We start from the raw sequence: 8,856 nt of genomic DNA, 5'->3' as shown, positions 1-8,856 counted from the left end.
TATTTTGCCTGTCTTGTTGGAGGATCAAACATTTTAGCTTCTTAAATTGCTCTCTAATCACCATATGCCACCTTTAATTAAAATGACCACTACTCTTTTTTTTCTTCTGTTAGTTCTTTGTAGATAATTTAGAACAACCATGTTGTCACATACTCTACAGTTATTTTGGGTAATGCTGACTAGCCTAAAAGTCATCAGGGAGTTACAAAAGAAGGCTTGCAAGGCTCCAAATTATCCTGGAAAATCTGCGGGATGTGAATGAAACATACTTCTATAAGCTGCCCCTGAGCAAGGCACTCTTCAACCTCTAGCTGCTCAGCTCTCCAACAACTCACCTTCCTGGTTATTGCTGTGAATGTGACATCTGATTAGAGCAAGATTAAAACATTTTGTCATGTGCATTGACCCGTTACATTGAGATGTCAGGCTCACATTGAGGAGAAGCATTAACATATAATCGAATGGAACAAGGGCATTTAAAGGGGAGCTTAATGCATTGTACTAAAAATCTATTAAAAAACAGTAATGCAGCACAAACCAGCATGACCTTGAATCACATTTTATCCAGCTGCTGTGTAAAAGGATGGAGGATGGCCCAGTCTTTACCAGAAGAGGGTGCCATTTGATCAGTGTGTGTCACATATACAGTAAATCAGGTGGTTTTGTAAAGGTATTAACTGACCAGTACAACCAGTACTGGTTTGTGGCTCTCAGGCTCTCTCTCAAAACATGCATGAATTATGATAACCTTAGTCAGGATTTGAACTGCATGCGTTGAGTTTTCAACTGCATATATTAAAAAAACAATTAATAAAATTATATATTATGTAAATATATATAAAAAACTCAAAAATGGTGCTAATACCTTAATTCAGCAGAACCCTAATCCTGAACACCACATGACCCCAATTCTTATGCCTTTTTTTATCCTTTGAATAAGGACATTTTCAGTGCTGTTTTCTTAAGCATTAAGCTAGCTGTGTTAACACACCGGCACTGCTGTAGGCAGGGTTTCAGAAATACAGAGGTCCAAAAACTCAATACGGGTAAGTAGTGGCCCATTGTAGGCACTGATATAAAATAAATACATGATTTATACTCTAAACTAATGCGTTCACAAGATCATTTAATATATAGACATAAACACATATGTTTTCTGAAGGACCAATGTGCAGCATTTAGTTTAGCGGTGTAGTTGCAAATTGCAGCTCACTTGCTTTCCCCTCCCTTTCCAAGCACGAGAGAGAAACTGCAGTGGCCGCGAACCGCCCCACCTACAGCCAGTGTTTGGTTTGTCCATTGTACTGTAGAAACATGTGGTTCAACGTGGCGGACTCCACGAACACTGTCTGTAGATAAAAACGGCTCATTGTAATGTAACAAAGAAGCAATGATTTCTATTTTCAGGTGATTTTACACAAATTAAAACATACATATAAATATTATGTTCAATTCCTGCCAATAAATCCTCCTAAACATTACACACTGGACCTTTAATATTTATATAAATCTAATCTGTACTAAATAATGGTTTTGTTACAAAAACTGCAAGTTATATTCTAATAACATAAATCGACTGATGTACAGCCAGAAATGTTACTGCAGATGAAGCATTTTCAATGCTGTCAAAGTTGCAGTTATAATATGAATTGTAGTCCAATTTAGTGAGCAGATTATCACCAGTAATTGTAATTGTCTTCCAACATATATTCAGTACTTGGAAATGTTAACATTATTATTATTATTCTATATTATAGAAGGATTGGAGAGATATTCTTGAGCTGCTCAGCGTTTCTGCTCTTCCGTCAGCCATCTTGGTTTTGAGAAATGCTATACATGAAAATGGCTTTTGAATAGCTTTCAACTGTAGTGTACCACCATGTGTGAAAGGGTTAAAACACCTCCACTGTGAACAATGGAAGGAACAAAACAAAGCTGCTCCCAATCCCTAAACAGAAAAAATACATCTGACAGAATAAAAAGTGACTGGCCATGAACTGGAGATCAAAAGAGATCATTATCATGGAAACATCAGAGGAACATATCTGTAACCACCAGTAAACTGAAGCACAGATAATTTCCTCTCTATGTGTCCAAAATACAAAACCACTGAGATAAGATTTTTAAAAAAAGCTCGACCAGGCTTTACAACCCCACTGAATCCAAAAAGGAAAGATACACAGATAGCAAATAGTCAGTAATGTATTACATACTAAAAGTAAGTCTGTTCAAGAGCGCCATGCAGAAAGAAAATCCAAAATTGTGTCCGATATGGTCATATAGTCATTAAGACTGAATAATTCATGTTCAGGAAATGTCCTTCAATCCACTGCACAATGACACCGGGTGTGCATGGGAACTAAACCATATCAAAGGATATCTTTGTAGAACTAAATTCCCACTCAATGTTTCCCCGAACAGTATTTCCTTGCTGAGCTACAGTGGAGGGAATAACACAAAGCGGACATTTTGTACTAAAGATACTGTAACTTTGGGAACTACCTACTTCATTTGACAAGCTCAGACAGCTGAACCATTATATTAGCTTTGATAGCTGAATTTAATGATGCAGTTTTATATTAAAAGAGGACTGTGGACCCCATCTGTGAGACTGTAGTCGCTTTATAATGGGATCAATTAGGGGCCAGTGTGGACATGCAAGAATTACTTTAAACCTATTCTTTAGCTTATATAACTGATTTAGTTTAAACCAATTTATACAACAATAATAATATTTCACTTGATATATATTATTATTCTGCATTATTTAATATGTTCATAGTATAAATACTGAATAATCTGTGACAGGGGTAGACGTTTACAGCATTAATTATCCACATTGCATCAGGTACATTTCCTAAGAACTTGACTCTTAAATAAATTCTTGTAGTAAAATTCACAGTTCTCTCATTTGTGGCCACATCCTTATCTCATTATTAGATCTTAGTGCTGCATTTGACACCATTGACCATAATATTCTTTTACAGAGACTTGAGCATCAAATTGGCATTAAAGGAACCGCACTAAGCTGGTTTAAATCATATTTATCAAATCGTTCGCAGTTTGTACACGTTAACGATGAATCTTCAATAAATACTACGGTTAGTCATGGAGTTCCACAAGGTTCTGTACTTGGACCAATACTATTTACTTTATATATGCTCCCTTTAGGCAACATTATTAGGAATCACTCCATTAACTTTCACTGTTATCCAGATGATAAGCAGTTATATCTATCAATCAAGCCCGATGAAATTAATCAATTATCTAAATTACAGATATGTCTTAAGGACATAAAATCCTGGATGAGCTGCAATTTTCTGATGTTAAACTCAGAAAAAAATGAAATTCTTGTACTTGGCCCCAAAAATCTTAGAGACTCACTGTCAAAAGATACAGTTACTCTAGATGGCATTACCTTGGCCTCTAGCACCACTGCCAGGAATCTTTGAGTTATCTTTGATCAGGATTTGTCTTTTAACTCCCACATAAAGCAGACCTCTAGGACTGCCTTCTTTCATTTACGTAATATTACAAAAATTAGACACATCCTATCACAGACAGATGCAGAATAACTAATTCATGTATTTGTTACTTCAAGGCTGGATTACTGCAACTCTTTATTATCAGGTTGACCTAATAAGTCCATTAAAACGCTCCAATTAATTCAAAACGCTGCAGCACGAGTACTGACAGGAACTAGAAAAAGAGATCACATCTCTCCTGTACTAGCTTCTCTGCATTGGCTCCCTGTAAAATGTAGAATAGAATTTAAAATTCTCCTTCTCACCTACAAAGCACTTCATGGTCAGCCCCTTCATATCTTAAAGAGCTCATAGTACCCTATTACCCCTCTACAACACTACGTTCTCTGAATGCTGGGCTACTTGTGGTTCCTATAGTCTCTAAAAGTAGAACAGGAGCCAGAGCCTTCAGTTACCAAGCTCCTCTCCTGTGGAACCAGCTTCCATTTGTGGTTCAGGAGGCAGACACCCTCACCACATTCAAGAGTAGGCTTAAGACATTCCTCTTTGATAAAGCTTATAGTTAGGGCTGGATCAGGTGAGTCCTGAACCATCCCTTAGTTATGCTGCTATAGGCCTAGACTATCGGGGATTTCCCATGGTGCATTGAGCTCCTCTCTTCCTCTCTCTTTCTGCACTCATTCATGTCCCATTAATGCATGTTACTAACTTCACTTCTTCCCCGGAGTTCTTGTGCTTTCTCGTCTCGCAGGTTCTTATTGATCCTGGTGGAGCCTCCTGCCATGGTCCTGCTAGATTGCCATTGCCAATAGTGTTGTTGCTGTGCACCTGTCTGTCTGTTTGTCTCCTTCTCTGTCTCTGTCCGTCTCTCTCTCTCTCACCCCAATTGGTCGAGACAGACGACCACCCACCTAGAGCCGAAGGATCTGTCCTAGGTTCAGTGTTTCCTCTAGGATTTTGAACAGCGGCGGGCCGCCGCTCCAAAATCAACATAGAGGAAACACTGTAGGTTTCTGCCTTTTAACAGGTAGTTTTTCCTTGCCCTTTGCTTGCTCTTGGTGGTACTGTTGGGCCTCTGTAAATAATGTTATAAAGAGTTCGGTCTAGACCTGCTCTATTTGAAAAGTGTCCTGAGGTAACTTCTGTTATGAATTGGCGCTATACAAATAAAATTGAATTGAATTGAATTGAATCCTTTCTATCAGTGCGCTATTATTAGCTCATATGCAGATACATCAAATAAAATGTCCTCTGTGCCAATTTTAACCAAAGCTCCTTATCTCATTGCCCAATAATTCCTTAAAAGTACATTATGTAAGTGTGTAAGTGTCCATATAGCTGCCGGATTACACAACGGTTGTTTGATATAAAAGGTGTAAGATATTAAAGCTTTTGTGTGCACCTGTCCGGGTTAGTGTGCAAAAGATCGCAAACATGATCTGACATAAGCCTGAAATCTGTTAATCCTCATTGATCCAAGAACAATGTTATCCTCCTGACATGAAACAGTAGTGCTGCAGACTGTCTGCGATGTGATGAATACAACATCTAGAGCTCATTTTCTACAAGATGCCTCCTCCTTTTCCTTTGCTGAGTGCAGCAAGACTGTTTTAGAAAAAGAAAGGTCTTATAATGCACAACTCCACTCCATGTTCACAGCGTAGTGGGTGATGCAACTGTATCGGCACAAAAAAAGACAGAATTGGGCTGAAAATGTTCAGTGACAAACTTTTTTCTTTGTTTGTTTGTTTGTTTGCAACTTAATATTACAAAAGCATAAAGTTGGGAGAATCATAAACGACAGATTTTCAATGTGGAGTTTGCATGTTCTCCCCATGTCTGCATGGGTTTCCTCCAGTTTCTGAGAGCTCTGGTTTCCCACACCATCAAAACATGTATGTTAAGTTAATTCTCCAGTCTGTACTCTTGTCCAAGGCACTGGCTCAGATCTGGAGTTGCCCACTGCTCCTAGTATTTAGGATGAGAGAATGAATTTCCCTATGGGGATCAATAAAAGATAACTTAAGCAGCTGAGGCCTACACTTTTGGTCCCTATAATGGATTAAGACACTGGATCCAACACTTCCCATTACGTGACTAACAGAACGCTTTTATTAAATCCTCCCTGCCACACCAACCAACAGAAACTGTTACGTAACACAGACTATCTGTTATAGATTTGGGAGTTTCGAGACCAATCCAAGATAACCCTGGAGACGTTAACTTATGTTTTTCTAAAAGATATCATGGAAAGCTCCCTCCAGAGCTCTAGAGGATATTATTTAATCGTTAAAGTGTAACTACACCCTTCAGTTCTGCTAGCTTTCTCCCTCTCAGTAAATTTAAAAAAATGCATCAGAGACCTGCAAAGGATATAGAGGGCAGAGACAACAATAGAGATTGACAACTGACCACAGCAGTGGAACAGCGAGCTGTTGTATTTCGTATTTCTTGTAAAAACAGGCGGCTAGTCCCAGTGGAGTTGTAGGGGACCCATTAGCTGAGTACTGGGAGCTCGCAGTGAACAGCACGACCAGCCGCGTTCGGTTGCACGCTAACGGCAGCTACAGCAGCAGAATCAGAGGTAAAACAAGACAATATTTTATACATTAAATATGATCCAGTTTCACTGATAAAGTGTTAATGCTGTGTGTTTGTACAGTAATTGGTCAGGCCACCAGAAAGCCTCTGCCTCGGTAGCTAGCCATGCATTTGCTAGCTAACTAATTAATCTTGGCTAGTTGAGGCTAGCTGCAGGGATAGCCTTAGCTAACGCTAGTGTACCCTCGTTTTTCAGTTTCCTTTTAACTGAAAAAATATATTTTCATAGAAATTGAGTTGTTGTTATATCACATAGATATTACTGAAGCTAAATCTTACATCATAATGTAGAAAAAAGTAATGCAGATAAACTAGTCCTTGTAAAAGCTAACTAGCCTAGCTTAGCAGAGTAGCAGTAACTGGTCTCTGACTGTGGTATTCAGCTGATTTCATCTATAAGCTACTTTAAATCTCACATTTAAATATATTTAAAACTAGCTAATCTGTCCAAATGGACGAGACAGCGTAAGAAGAAACAGTAACAACCTATTTATCGCTGTGGCCTTTAGATTGTCCGAACACAGAGTGCAGTGTCCAATTATCATTTTAATGTTTATGGTAAATCAGCACACAAGTATTTTTTTATATTAATTTAATAAAAGTAAAGTTTTACAACTCTGTTGGTTACAAACAAGCCTTTAAATCTTCTGTAGCTGCTCTCTGCCTTTGTGACCCGTAAAGAAATATCACACTTAAATTGGGAATTTCGAGAAAAATTCGGCGTTGGCAAATGTTTGATTTATGTATTTGCTTTGTCTGTATAAAGATTTCCAAATGAAAGTTGCAACAAAAGTATTCCTTGACTGATAAAATAAACAAAACTCTTATCAGTTATCATTAATAAGTTCTAATATTATCATGACTTTGAAGGCAGGCTTGATACCTATTATTTAAATACGGCTCTCCTGTTTGCTCTCCTATTATGCACCTGATAGTCTTGATCTCTCTCTGCTCCAAAGCTGCTCTTATCAGTTTCCTCATTACCGGCACATAGGTATTTAAATTGGTTTTATTTATTGGAAGTTGAGTCATACAGTAATGCTGTAAGCACCATGGCAGAACATTTGTATGGCAGCTGTACAAGTGTTGGCAAATTAAAGTAACAGGGCAAATAACTGGATAATGCAGGAGCCATGTCTTTTTTTTTTTTTATATGTCATTTCTACATTAAAATGTTTGTATTGGCTTTTTTCACAACATAGAATTGACAAGATCACAAACAACATCCACAACATTAGAAAATAAAACAATATTCACCCAGCACCTGTGTGTAGGAGGGGATAGCTGATTGCCAATAAATTAAATAAGCCAATAGAAATGAAATAGCTACACCAAAGACTACTTTAGCATGGTCAGGGCAAGAAATTAAATTTTTGTTTTCAGTCATACAATTATGAGAAAGGAAGTGAAGGAGAGAAAAATAAAGTTATCATACTGCATGTGGGACTGGACGTTGTCCAGATTTGAACAAAAGACACTGCTGGTACTTGGTATTTCCATGAACCACTTGAACCACCTGAGCCACCAACCTGACCAAATCTTAACCTTTACTGTCTGCAACAATCTCTTTCCAGAGAACAAAAAGGGACACTAGATTAGATTAGATTGGATTAAATAAGATTATAATGATGGCAGGGGTCATTGCACAAAAGAATTGCAGACAGATAAGAACAGAAAAAGGACAAGAAATATTTACCTTTTGGTTTTTGTGATCTGCACAATAATTCAGATTGCTTGATAGATTCCTTATAAATTTAAATATAATGACAGTTTTACAATTGTTGGATAGCCTAATTGCACGCCTTTTACAGTAAGTAAGTCAGTCAATATTAACTTCCGGCATCCAGTATTACTGTTTTAATGGCACAAGATTTTCCCATCAAAGGAAAACATTTTCCCCTGATCTCTGACACCACACAACATCCATTTGATCACTGATCTCAGTCAGCGACTGAGCATTTCTGTCCTTTTCAAGAAAAATCCAGCTTCAGTAGGAAGAAAGACAAGATTTATGTTTTATTCATGGATGATGAGTAGAAGTGCTAAATAGCGGTAATGTGGTTATACAGTGAATCTGAGGAAAGTACATCAGCTAATATATTGGGTTTGTGCTGAGAAGTTCGCTAGTTTGATCCCCAAACTGGATAAATAGCAACTTTGTTTGTAAATGGGGAGACTTCATGGTGTCTCTGGAGCCACTAGTGTTTCAATGTCTTTCTCAAAGACTCTTCATCAGTTCAGTGTATGTGTTTGTCTGTTAACACACGTGAGTAGGTTTGTTGCTTTTCTTCTCGGAAAGTTTCACTAGGCCACCATGATTAGTTCAGTTAAATATGTGTGTACACCCTTTATATCTTTGAGTATTTACTGAGCAAACAAATGTGATCAGCCCATTGTATTGGGACTGTGCAGTAGAATTTGGGCAGCCAGCACTCTCTAAGACAAATATCAAACACGTGAAGCATGCAATTGGTCACATAATATTAGTCAAGATAAATAATGGATAATCATGGCAATAAAGAGAAATTCATCACCCTGTGGAAAACATTTTTACTTGTTATTGTGGGTGGAGGAGCTGACTGGCTTATCACTCAACCAACAAATCAAATTTAGGAGTTTGGGTTAATTCAAGTGTAAATTTGGTCTAAAAGCTAGAAGCACCAGAAGGAGCCAAAAGCAGAATTTAGAGAACTTCCACTGCACAAAATCCCACAGGTCCTTACGTAAACTAACATCCCACAACAAAGACATCACATTTTAAAGCTGTAAT

This window comes from Dicentrarchus labrax, unplaced genomic scaffold, assembly GCF_905237075.1.
Source record: "Dicentrarchus labrax unplaced genomic scaffold, dlabrax2021, whole genome shotgun sequence".
Taxonomy (NCBI): domain Eukaryota; kingdom Metazoa; phylum Chordata; class Actinopteri; family Moronidae; genus Dicentrarchus; species Dicentrarchus labrax.
The sequence above is the reverse complement of the archived record's forward strand: the minus strand, read 5'-3'. Positions refer to the sequence as shown.